The sequence below is a fragment of the Cyprinodon tularosa genome, unplaced genomic scaffold (genome assembly GCF_016077235.1).
Source record: "Cyprinodon tularosa strain WSP-4 unplaced genomic scaffold, ASM1607723v1 ctg6, whole genome shotgun sequence".
Taxonomy (NCBI): Eukaryota; Metazoa; Chordata; class Actinopteri; order Cyprinodontiformes; family Cyprinodontidae; genus Cyprinodon; species Cyprinodon tularosa.
The window spans coordinates 2783989-2797573 of record NW_024039340.1 but is presented as its reverse complement, the minus strand read 5'-3'; the positions used below and the strand labels follow the sequence as shown (position 1 = coordinate 2797573).

General features: G+C 45.8%; 1 long non-coding RNA gene across 1 annotated transcript; it reads right to left on the bottom strand.

Annotated features, from left to right (window-relative positions):
• Nucleotides 1-460: 460 nt before the first annotated feature.
• LOC119797774 lies at nucleotides 461-1423 on the bottom strand. The gene is made up of 2 exons (XR_005282622.1): nucleotides 612-1423; nucleotides 461-537 (listed from the first exon to the last, which is right to left on the bottom strand). It is a non-coding gene; the product is annotated as an uncharacterized LOC119797774 (long non-coding RNA).
• Between the last annotated feature and the right edge of the window lie 12162 nt (nucleotides 1424-13585).

Sequence of the window (13585 nt, the reverse complement as noted above, 5' to 3'; positions counted from 1 at the left end):
GTCTCTGAGCAGGCCAATGACATAGGAGATCCTGCTGGCGTCATCCGGAAATGACTGCGGAGACCGCCCGAACACTAGGGAGCACTGTAGCAAGAATCCCTTGCTTTTGTTCAGGTCGCCGGCGTATGGCTCAGGAGTGGGCAAAACAACGTCTCTAGAGATGGGAGACCTGGAAGAGGCAGTAGAACCAACAGATAGGTTAAGTCTAGGAGGAGGAGGAGGAGAAGGCAACTTGGAGCTAAGTTCCTGTACTTCGAGTGACAACTGGCTAAGAGTCTGCATGATAGAGGTTTGCTGTTGAGCTATTGTTGAGATAGCCGAATCATGGCGGCCAAGGAGAACTCCTTGTTCGGACAAAGCGGTTCGCAGTTGTGCTGCAGAGTCATGCTGGCCAGTCGGTTCTGACATGATTCAAAGGTAAACTCTGGCGCAGACACAATGCGAGTAGGAAGCAGTTTTTGATTGTTTATTGAAAAGTTTTACAGAGTTAAGTTCAGCCTGGCGTGGTGGTTCGGATTACTGCGGCTTCATCTGGAACTGCGCGGAGAGAGATATAAGTTAGATGCAGGCAGGAGGATCTGAGTTATTTAGAGAAGATGCTGATTCCTTACAGTTCTTGGAGAGCGGAGCAGCTGGAGGGGAGGTTGGATGAGCCCACAGAGATTGAGTCTTTGGCGGAGATGGAGGGCTTCGACCTGAGAGCTCCAGAGGGTGGACAGGCAGGTGAGCAGTCGAGGGAAGGATCCAGGAAGACTGGGAGGAAGACCGGCTTGGAAACAGCAAGGCTTCTAGGAGAGAGAAGGAGGACACGGAGGTAAGCTTAAGTCAAAACTATCTTGTTCAGTCTTAGGAGAGCTAGCAGGTAGGTTACCACTGTGTGGAACTTTAACCGACTGGCGTCCGTCCCAGGGAATCCACTCCTCTAAATACTGCTCCCTGATTGCGTCCAATTGGAACCAGCTGGAGGCTCGTCAGGACTGGAGTCTAAGGAGGAAAAGGTAAGAAAGAACCCTAGCACAGCTCAGCACACAATCCAGTGAGCCCAACAGTACCCCCCCCCCCTCAAGGGACGCCACCTGGCGGACGAGTAGAAGAAGACGCCGAACGGCGCTCAAAGTCAGAGATGAGCGTGGGATCCAGAATGAAGGAGCGCGGAACCCAGGACCGCTGCTCCGGACCATAACCCTCCCAATCAACCAGATACTGGCAACCCCGACCCCGGGGGCGGACATCCACAATGCGGCGCACAGTGAAGGCAGGGTGGCCGTCAACGACCCGGGCGGGTGGAGGGGGTCTGGACGGAGGGCACAACGGGCTGAAAGACACAGGCTTGACTTGGGAAACATGAAAAACGGGATGGACCCGAAGGTGAGAAGGGAGCCTCAGACGGACAGTGGTAGGACTGATGACAGCTTGGACAGGAAAAGGGCCCAAAAACCTAGGAGACAGTTTACGGGACCTGTTGCCCAGTCCTGATGAGAGCCAGACCTGTTGCCCAGGGGAATAGACTGGAGCAGGCACACGCTTGCGGTCAGCGATCTTCTTGTTGAGAGCAGCGGTACGGTTCAGGGCAGCTCTGGTCTGGTCCCAGATCCGGCGGCAAGCCTTCATGTGGTCCTTCACAGAGGGGATGATGGCGTCTGGAAAAGAAGAGGGGATGAGGGATGGCTGATAGCCAAGAGAGGCTTCGAAAGGGGACAACCCAGAGGCAGCAGAAATGTGAGAATTGTGGGCATACTCAACCCACTGTAAATATGTACACCAGGAGGAGGGGTTGTTGGAACAGACGCAACGAAGTGCGTTTTCCAGTTCCTGGTTCAGTCTCTCACATTGCCCATTGGTCTGGGGATGAAACCCTGAACTGAGGCGGGGTTTGGCTCCCAAGATAGAGCAAAAGTCTCTCCAGACCCGAGAAACAAATTGAGGACCCCGGTCTGACAGAATTTCTAAGGGGATGCCGTGAAGTTTGAATACATGTGAAAACAAGAGGCGAGCAGTAACAGCAGCAGATGGAAGCTTGTTAAGAGGGATTAAGTGGCAGGCTTTGGAAAACCTGTCGATGATTGTCAGTATAACTGTCTTATTTTCGGAGACAGGAAGGCCAGTGACAAAATCCAGGGCAATATGCGACCAAGGCCGGTTAGGGACAGAGAGAGGTTGCAGGAGACCAGCTGGAGGGCGGTGAAGGTTCTTTCCACGAGCACATGTGGAGCAGGCTGAGACAAACTCCGACACATCTTTGTTGAGAGAAGGCCACCAGAAATAGCGGCGGAGCAAACCAATAGTACGGCTTGTCCCTGGGTGGCAGGAGAACCGAGAAGAGTGTGCCCATTGAATGGCCTGTGAACGGGTCTTAGCCGGAACATAAAGGCGGTTGGGGGGTCCCCTCCCAGGATCGGGATCGGCCTTCGAGGCTGCTTCAATGGCCTTCTCCAAGTTCCAGGAAAGCCCCCCAACCACACAGGATGGTGGAAGGATCGGCTCAGGGGTTTTGGAGACATCATCAGAGGCAAACTGTCTGGACAAGGCATCCGGCTTAATGTTACGGGAGCCAGGACGATAAGTGATGTTTAGATTAAATCTAGAGAAGAACAAGGTCCAGCGGGATTGCCGGGAGTTCAGTCTCTTGGCATTTTTGAGGTAGGACAGATTTTTATGGTCAGTCCAAACCACCACTGGAAGTTCTGAGCCCTCGAGCCAGTGCCTCCACTCTTCCAGTGAGAGCTTGATGGCTAGGAGCTCTCTGTCCCCAATGTCATAATTTCTCTCAGAAGGAGAGAATCTTTTTGAAAAGAAGGCACATGGGTGGAGCTTATTGTCTGCTGGGGACCGCTGGGAGAGTACAGCCCCAACACCGGTAGCTGACGCATCCACTTCCATGATGAATTGAGCCGTGGAATCAGGATGGATGAGGATGGGAGCCCTTGAGAATAGGGTCTTTAGCTCGGAGAAGGCCTTCTGTGCTTCAGGGGTCCAGATGAAAGGTCTTTTGGTGGACGTTAAGGCAGAGAGAGGAGCGGCTATGACACTGAAGTTTCTTATGAACCTCCTGTAGAAGTTGGCAAACCCAAGAAACTGCTGGAGCTGTTTTCTGGTCTCAGGGGTTGGCCAGTCCAACACTGCCTTGATCTTGGCTGGGTCCGTCTTCACCTGTCCACCCTCAAAAACAAAACCAAGAAAAGTGGTTGAAGAAACATGAAATTCACACTTCTCTGCTTTGACATACAGGCGATTTTCTAGCAGACGGTGGAGAACCCTTCTTACGTGGACCTTATGTTCCTCCAGATCTCTGGAAAAGATCAGGATATCGTCTATGTAAACAAAAACGAAGATATTTAGAAAGTCTCTCAGAACATCATTTACGAGGGCCTGAAAAACTGCTGGGGCATTAGAAAGGCCAAAAGGCATGACCAGATATTCGAAATGACCAATGTGAGTCTTGAAAGCAGTTTTCCACTCATCTCCCTCCCGAATACGAACCAGGTGGTAGGCATTTCGGAGGTCGAGCCTGGTGAAAACGGTGGCCTGGCTTACGGGTTCAAAAGCAGCTGATATGAGCGGAAGAGAGTATTTGTTCTTGACCGTGATTTTATTTAGGTCCCGATAATCAATACATTGGCGGAGAGTTTTGTCCTTCTTCTCGACAAAGAAGAAACCAGCCCCAACTGGAGATGAGTAGGGGCGGATGATACCTGCTTCGAGAGAACTGTTTATATAGTTCTCCATGGCCTGACGTTCAGGTCTAGACAAGTTGTATAATCGGCCAGAGGGCAGTGGGGCGCCTGGAAGAAGATTGATGGGACAATCATAGGGCCGATGAGGAGGCAAAGAGAGGGCTAAATCTTTACTGAAGACGCGTTGTAAATCGTGATAATCAGGTGGGACCTTAGAGAGGTCAGCTGGCGGTTGCTGAGGATTGGGAATGGAACTCTGAGGAGGGAGAGCAGAGCGGAGGCAGCTATTAGAGCACTCAGGGCTCCAGGACTCAAGGCGGGAAAGAGACCAGTTAATTTGGGGGTTGTGTTTAATTAACCAGGGGTAGCCCAAAACCACTGGGGAGTTCTTGGTGGGAAAAACTAGAAATGATATCTGTTCGTGATGGTTGCCTAGAGACACAAACTGAAGAGGGACAGTCTGATGAGTTATGGTCTTGAGAGCACTACCATCTAAGGCAGACACAAAAATTGGAGTTGGGAGTTTTTGAACTGGAATCTTGTATTGGTGAACAAGATCTGGGCTTATAAGATTCTGTTGGGAACCACAATCCACCAGGGAGAGCACGGGGAGGCTTTTACGATCGAAGCAGATGGACGAATGAATAGTTAGGCGGAGGTTGTTTTGAATCGTGGTTTTGCCCGTCAGCACCCCCAGATTTACTGACGGGCAAAGGCTTTTGGGCGAACCGGACAGGTGGAAATCAAATGACCTGGGTGACCACAATACAGACAGCAGCCAGATGCCAACCGCCGTTGGCGTTCCTCAGGTGAGAGCCGAGCTCTTCCGATCTGCATGGGTTCAGGAGACGGGGGGCGAGGCTGAGGCTGAGGCTGAGGATCAGGTGCCATAGCATAAGCATGGTGTGATGGAGCAACATTACGCTGACGGTTTCTTTCTCTGAGTCTATTGCCAATCCGGATGGCGAGATTAATTAACTGGTCCAGGGTTTCTGGTTCCTCTCGGCAGGCCAGTTCATCTTTTAGCTTTTCACTTAGAGAATGTTGGAACGCCCCCTTGAGGGCTGTCTCGTTCCAACCGGATTCTGCTGCAAGAGTACGAAATTCGATTGCCAATTCTGCTGCTGACTTGTTTCCTTGTTTTAGAGTCCACAATTTTTTGGCTGCTTCTTCCTCACCAACATGTAAGCAAAATGTCTGTTTAAATAAATCTAGAAATTCTCCAAAGGTGTACTCATAGATGTTAGAATCATCGATTATTGCTTCAGCCCACCTTAAAGCCTTGTCTCTGAGCAGGCCAATGACGTAGGAGATCCTGCTGGCGTCATCCGGAAATGACTGCGGAGACCGCCCGAACACTAGGGAGCACTGTAGCAAGAATCCCTTGCTTTTGTTCAGGTCGCCGGCGTATGGCTCAGGAGTGGGCAAAACAACGTCTCTGGAGATGGGAGACCTGGAAGAGGCAGCAGAACCAACAGATAGGTTAAGTCTAGAAGGAGGAGGAGGAGAAGGCAACTTGGAAGTAAGTTCCTGTACTTGGAGTGACAACTGGCTAAGAGTCTGCATGATAGAGGTTTGCTGTTGAGCTATTGTTGAGATAGCCGAATCATGGCGGCCAAGGAGAACTCCTTGTTCGGACAAAGCGGTTCGCAGTTGTGCTGCAGAGTCATGCTGGCCAGTCGGTTCTGACATGATTCAAAGGTAAACTCTGGCCCAGACACAATGCGAGTGGAAGCAGTTTTTAGATTGTTTATTGAAAAGTTTTACAGAGTTAAGTTCAGCCTGGCGTGGTGGTTCGGATTACTGCGGCTTCATCTGGAACTGCGCGGAGAGAGATATAAGTTAGATGCAGGCAGGAGGATCTGAGTTATTTAGAGAAGATGCTGATTCCTTACAGTTCTTGGAGAGCGGAGCAGCTGGAGGGGAGGTTGGATGAGCCCACAGAGATTGAGTCTTTGGCGGAGATGGAGGGCTTCTACCTGAGAGCTCCAGAGGGTGGACAGGCAGGTGAGCAGTGGAGGGAAGGATCCAGGAAGACTGGGAGGAGGACCGGCTAGGAAACAGCAAGGCTTCTAGGAGAGAGAAGGAGGACACGGAGGTAAGCTTAAGCCTAAACTATCTTGTTCAGTCTTAGGAGAGCTAGCAGGTAGGTTACCACTGTGTGGAACTTTAACCGACTGGCGTCCGTCCCAGGGAATCCACTCCTCTAAATACTGCTCCCTGATTGCGTCCAATTGGAACCAGCTGGAGGCTCGTCAGGACTGGAGTCTAAGGAGGAAAAGGTAAGAAAGAACCCTAGCACAGCTCAGCACACAATCCAGTGAGCCCAACACAATATTCCTACATACTGCTCGTCCAATGTATTCCAAGTGTCCTGAGTGGGTAGCGTCCATAATTTACTTGAAACGAAGTCATTTAGAATGTTTTTAGAGCATAAACAGTAGTGTATAGGATTTTCTGAAAGCGCGTTCACGAGTCTACGGAAACCGCGGCAGACCAAACCAGACGAAAGTGCGCATTCAGCTCGGCAAAGAACTCATGCTCTTCCTCAACACTGAAGTCCTCAGACATTTTTATTTTGTTGTTTCTTTCTTTGCACAGGTAAACAGCACATTTCTTCTTCTACGCTTGCATTATCGGCAGAGCAGACGCTGAATGCGCACTTTCATCTGGTTTGGTCTGCCGCGGTTTCCGTAGACTCGTGAACGCTGTGACGTTGCAACGATGCTCAATTGGTACCAAGGGGCCCAAAGAGTGCCGAGAAAATATTCCCCACAGCATGACACCACCATCACCAGCCTGAACCGTTGATACAAGGCAGGATGGATCCATGCTTTCATGTTGTAGACGCCAAATTCTGACCCTACCATCTGAATGTCGCAGCAGAAATCGAGACTCATCAGACCAGGCAAGGTTTTTCCAATCTTTTATTTTCCAATTTCGATGAGCTTGTGCAAATTGTAGCCTCAGTTTCCTGTTCTTAGCTGAAAGGAGTGGCACCCGGTGTGGTCTTCTGCTGCTGTAGCCCATCTGCCTCAAAGTTCGACGTACTGTGCGTTCAGAGATGCTCTTCTGCCCACCTTGGTTGTAACGGGTGGTTATTTGAGTAACTGTTGCCCTTCTATCAGCTCCAACCAGTCTGGCCATTCTCCTCTAACCTCTGGCATCAACAAGGCATTTCCGCCCACAGAACTGCCGCTCACTGGATGTTTTTTCTTTTTCGGACCATTCTCTGTAAACCCTAGAGATGGTTGTGCGTGAAAATCCCAGTAGATCAGCAGTTTCTGAAATACTCAGACCAGCCCTTCTGGCACCAACAATCATGCCACGTTCAAAGTCACTCAAATCACCTTTCTTCCCCATACTGATGCTCGGTTTGAACTGCAGGAGATTGTCTTGACCACGTCTACATGCCTAAATGCACTGAGTTGCCGCCATGTGATTGGCTGCTTAGAAATTGTGTTAACGAGCAGTTGGACAGGTGTACCTAATAAAGTGGCCGGAGTATATATAGTAAGAGCAGCAGTGGTGCCAGTGGTAATTGGAGCACTGGGGGCTGTGACCCCCAAAGTGGGAGAGTGGCTACAGCAGATTCCAGGTAAAACATATATATATATATATATATATATATATATATATATATATATATATATATATATATATATATATATACACTGATACTTGAATAGTATCAGTGTACTGCTGACTGTAGTCACGTGGTTTGGGGTTTCAGGGTCCTGGCTTCATCCCAAATCCGCCCAGGAACCGGCATCGAAGCAAAGGCACCGGCACCGACAACACCCGGCCCCACCCCGAAGCGCATCCAGTCCCGGGCCCCAGGGATCCGAGGCCCCAGGGGCGCCAAACCCCCAGACAGGAGCCCCAGCAAGGCCCCGGCCGGCCGGGGCAGCGGAGAGGCCGCCAGGAATGAGCCGGCAGCCACCCGGGCATCCACCCCCAGACCTCGAGCCCCACCAGTGTACCGGCGAGCCCCGACACCAGCCAGTGGAGGGAGATCAGGACGGGGGGAATGGGTTAAACTGTCTTTTTTTACAAAAAAGTGCACTCCATTCAAGCCATAGGAGTTTGAAGTTCTGAACTGTGGTCGGAAAAATTTAGATTTCTCTTATTTCATATATCTATTTATGCTATTTACTCATTGAAAAAGGTTTTCACTCACTCTCTTTCACTCACATTCTCTATGCTTCTAGACAAGACATACTTACTCCCATAACAAGCCTGATTCTTTCTCAAGGTTTATTCCTAACATGTTACTGTTTAACCAAAGTGTCTGTAACTTTGTTTTTGACTCTGACTACTTTCCATTGTTGTAACTAATGAGGAAGGAACGCTGCCCAGATCAGAACAGGGCTGATTACCATGCAATAAGGGCCGTATGATGAAGTGTTCTCTCTTTGCAAAGATAAAATAAAGTGCCAACTCAGTGAAATCCATCCTTTTTTCCCCACAACATCAGAAAACAAAGCTCCACTTGGACAAAGAGACATCTAAAATGGAACCAAAACATAGCAATAACAATAGTAATAATAAACAAGTTTGCTTTTTTAACACCAACACAGAGCGAAGTGGTAAGGTAGCTGGCTAAAACTGGGCGGGAGCCGTTATCAATCTCAGCCGGCGCTGCCAGCTGTCAGAGCACACAGCTCCAGCTAGCCAGCGGTGGCAGGTATAATCAATATGGACTCCACTGAGGGTTGCACTACCAGAGGCCAGTCTCTACTCTCTAACCCATCCCTGTCTCTCCGGGGGAAACAGTAAGCAGGCGGGCATGGAGAGTACGTTTTGATGTCTCCTCCGGGCCAAGATAGAGCAGCTCACTATAGCTCTCTTGCAGGGAGATGATTAATCCTGCCTGCCGGATGCAGCAGCGTATTTGTGTTGGAAAGCTCCATTTTTATTTGGTTGTTGTGTAAAAAGATAAATAAATTAAAAAAAGTTAGATAGCTGAAACAGCTTTCAATCATTTCACTGACAGTTTGCATTTCTGAAACTTTTTGGTGCTGCTTTAAATACAGGAGCTTGAACTTTCTTTTAAGGACTTATCAAGAAAACTGAAACTGTGTATCTAGGGTGGAATTAGGTGATTAAGAATAGACTATTAGAGACATAATAAAATCTGATTTTTTTTAATAAAAGGAATTTAGCACCAGTTCCAGAAATGTTGCAGAAGTTTGCCCCCTTTGGCAACAAGTTGGAATGACATCAGTGTTGTGAATATGCATGGGAGAATCACAGTAGAAACCCAAAGCCCCTTGAGTCAACCTAGGAAAGGCCCCCCATAACATGGGTGGGTGTACAGGGAGTGTGCAGGTCAGCTGGCTGGTGTCCTCACAGACGTCTTTAAGACCTCGCTGGATCAATCCATAGTGAGAGCATTCTTTAAGTCTGACACCATCATTCCAGTCCCAAATAAGCCTCAGGTCACCTCACTCAACGATTACCAGCCTGTTGCACTCACTCCCATCATGATGAAGTGCTTCAAAAGGCTGGTTAAAGAACACACTGTCTCCTCCAACATTCAACCCGTCCCAGATTGCCTACCGATGGAACTGCTTCACTGAGGACGCCATCTCCTCTGCTCTTCCCCTGAGTCTTGCACATCTGGAGGAGAAGAACATCCGTGTGCGGATGCTGTTCCTGGACTTCAGTTCAGCTTTCAACACCATCATCCCACAGCATCTGATAGGAAAAGTGGAACAGCTGGGATCACAGGCGTAACGTTCTGAAGGACTGGTGGGGACATGTCCCCACCAATAATCAAGGGAGAATGCATTAATGCATTGTTTTCCTGTTTCGTTTTTCCGTCTCTAACTAGTCCTGCATACTTATGCTAGGTCTTTTGCTAATTTCAATTATTATAATTTTTGAAATATTAAGCTTTTTCTGGCCCAGAGAAATTAATGGAAAACTTCAACAATTCCGCTAAAAGTTTAGCTTATTTCTGTATTAACTTTCTGTCCATGTTTTACATTACTTCAACTTTTCAACACTTTAATCAAGTTTCTTATGTAGCACTAAGCTGCTCATTCAATTCCACATTCTTTGCCATTTTAACCAAACCAATATTTCTTCAACCAGATAAGATTCAAGTTTTTCTTTCAATTTTCTTTTCTGATTCTGCTAATTTAATACATTTCAGCCCATATTTTCAAAACTGGCTTAATTCAGCTATCTTTGTGGACTAGCATTAAGCTTTTCTGTTTGCTGCCCAACATGTTTTTGCTGTTGGCTTCAGCTTGCTTCTGCTTTTTTTCAACAAAGAAATTAAGCATTTATCTTTTCTTCTATTTCATGTCATTTCAGTGGTTTCTGCCATTTTGAGCTTACAGTTTAGCGTACAGCATTCTCACAGCTGTTTCGCAGAAACAGCAATTTTTCTAGTTTCAATAGACTTTGGCTCTCAGCAATATGTGGGACAAATTTCTAAATTTGATTTTGCTGCTTTTGAAAGAGGATAATCACTGATGTAGCTGAAAGGAAAAACATCCAATCAATCATTCCACATTTTTCTGGATAGATTGATGAATGAAACTGAAATTGTGTGAATACTAGGGAGGCATGATGTATTGCTGTTGGCATCAGAATCGGCTGTTATTCATCTTTATAATTATATTAATATATAATCGGTATACCTGGCATCGGAACCAGGACCAATACACCCCTCTGCAATTAGCTTTTAGACTTCCTCAGAAACAGACCTCAGTCAGTCCCGGTTTGACAGAACACCTCTGATGACACTAGAAAAAAATCTAAATCTAGATAAGTCATTTCTTTCTTAAAATAAATGCATTTGTTCTTGGATTGAGGAGGTAAAAGAGACATTTTAACCAATGGAACAAGACAATTTACACTTAAAATAAGAAAACACAATTGGTTTGTCTTATCTAATAATCTTACTTTAAGAATAAATATAATAATACACTGGCAAATTATCTCATTAACCTACTCAAATTAAGATATTTTCACTTATTACTAGATCGTTTTTCCAATGCCCTAAGCCCAGGCTCCCCTCAGGGCTGCGTCCTAAGCCCGCTGCTGTTCACCCTGATGACGCACGGCTGAGTCATATGTGTTAAGTCAATGCAGCAATTAAGCTAATCCCTTCCCGCTATGATTGCAACCCCAACCGTTTTAAAGGGGAACAGAAGACCCCGCCTATTCAGCCAGGCCAACAATTCCCTTTAACGGCAAAAGCCAAACGACCCCCATTCTAAAGGTGTGGACCCATTTGCCTGTTTCAATTTGCATGTTTTCTAAGCAAAAACGAAGGGTTTGTTGGGCTACTGTATAAAGCAACAATACACTCAACACTATTTCTGACATTTTAATTGAAAAAGCTTCCTGGATGGGAAGCGAAATGTCTTCAATCTTGGAGACAAAATCTAGTGGATTTTCTTTAAAACTTTTTTTGGAATTCAAAGGCAAACAAAGATTAAGACTTTCAGTTCATACGTGATAGTAAATTACACACATATGGATAATATATTACATTTATGTCAGTACATCCCTGTAATTATTACACACTGAGAGTTATACATGTTGAAGTTATTTTGACCGGCACCATAGGATATTTTATTCCCAGGACAGATCTGAGCTCCTCCATTTCCTGAACGCTCCTCCAAAATCTACTCTTGTCTTATTTTATAAGGGCATTTCAGACCTTTTCTGTCAGGCTAGACAAATTCTTTAGTTTCTTATGATTGTTTACAGTATGCAACAGGTTTTGAACTGCGCTTGTGCTTATCAAAACCCACGTTTACGTTTAGAGCATACAATCAATCTAATTTTGCACTTCAGGAAATATTAAGGCGTCTATGAGAGAGAGAGAAAAAAAATACCTTTAAATTTTCCTGCTTTGTAAACTCCAGAGTTCTGACATGATGTCCAGAATGGATTTTATATTTACACATGTAAGGATTTTGCAGTCATTTTAAAAGATATAAACCCTTAGCACTGACTTTTAAAACAAATGAAACTGATATCCTGTCTGATTGCAGCCTTGTCTGTTGTTCCTAGAAAAGCGCTGTCTAGCTTTGGACCAGAAACCATTGAGGCATCTTCACAGAGGAGCAAACGCAACTGGTAAATCTCCAAACCAGCTGGCAGAGTGACCTCCCAGTTACCCTGAGGGATGTCAAGCAACAAAAGACAGAGATACCATCATGAGGTCAGATCTATCTTGCAGATGCAGTGAACTCCACACACAGGCACACCAAAACTAATATGGCCTCGCATTAACAACGAGGGAGGGAGTCTCTGTGACAGCCAGTCCAGGCCGAGGTGGAAAACACAGGAGCACAAATCTGCTTTTAGGGACGGATATAAACCCAAACGATTTTTAATCAGCACTCATACACATGCAAAGCTGATGGGTATTCACCAACAGAGAAAACAACAGGAGTATTAGTGTATGCATGTGGGGTGGAACAATAGACAGAGTTTTCATTTGTAGAGTCACTGGTCCATTGGATTACCTGATAATGTTCAGTCAGTTTAGAAACGACCCGTCTGAATCTGCTGGAATATCCCCCTAATTTTAAAATAAATCACTTTTTATCCCCCTTAATATCTCAATGAGTCTTAAAAAATAACCAATAATATAAACAATATGAATGAAGGCTGAGTTATTGTTATGCTTGCGCCCCCTGTGTATTCTTCAAAAACACAGGGGGCAGTACACCACATGATCAATGTAGAGGTAAGACTGAGAAGATGGTGTTCACAGACACACACACACACAAAAAAAATGTCTGTGTTCTCTATCAAAAAGAGTCTCTTATTTACCTAAATGTGTTTCTTGCAAAGTTTTAGACTCAGAGTTAAATCATAACGAGGAAACCCCAGTCTTTGTAAAGGATATAAACCTGTTAGACTTTAATTAATGTGTACATCTTTATCTTTATTTATGTTTCTCCTACCTTTATCTGTTTGTTTTCCTTTTCTGTTAATTTCTTCCTTTTGTCTTAAAATGATCATATGTAAAAAGTCTGCATTTCATTCTTTCTGAATGAAGATAGTTTTTTGTCCTATTATGTTAAGTCCAACTTATTAACCTGACTCCGCCATATGGATTTGCTCCGCATATCCATCTGGAAACCTTCCATTGAAGTAATTTTGGGAAGGGGCGAAAATACTGGTTAGCTGATTGGCCTATGTTGGTGATAGACGGGCCAAATAAACCAATCAGATCAACGAAGCATATGACGTACTAACAGAGCGACAACGGAAACACAACCACTAGCCAGGCTACTCTTGCCGAAACCAGTCGGGAGAAGAGCAAAAACATCTTTTCCTCTGAGAAAAGCCTCCAGAGCAGTGTTTTGCTCTTCTTTCAGTGAAGAAATACTCTGTAATTCCGATAAAACTTGCTCGATAGCCCCGCTAACGCTAGATTCATCGGCTGAAGCTGCCATGTTCTTTAGACCGAACGGTCGCGCTTCTCGTTGCGTCACACCTCAACCCGCCTCAAAGCCAACGCTGATTGGACGTTTGTTTGGTGAACGGCTCCAAATTTTCTTCAACGGAGAGTCTCCAGACTGATTAGCGAGTGAAATCTTGAAAGCTCGCAAGATCAGGATGGTCTCACAAGGCTACCAACTTATCACCTCAAAACTTTATTTTCATCCTGATAAATTGCTGTCTAGAAATTCTAAAAAAAATTATAGAAGTCTGTAAGCCCAGAGTATAATGCTGCCACCACCATGTATCACTGAGGTTATGGTGTTTCTTTGGGTAATTTGTTATGTATTAAAGGAAAAGTCCGGTCATATTGAGAATTCAAACTTCTGAAAGTACTTTAAATATGAAATTATTCCATACTGTTCAATAAATAATAAGTGTTTTTAATTAAGAGTAATTTTCATTTGATCGTGCTTTAGTGGACGCATCCA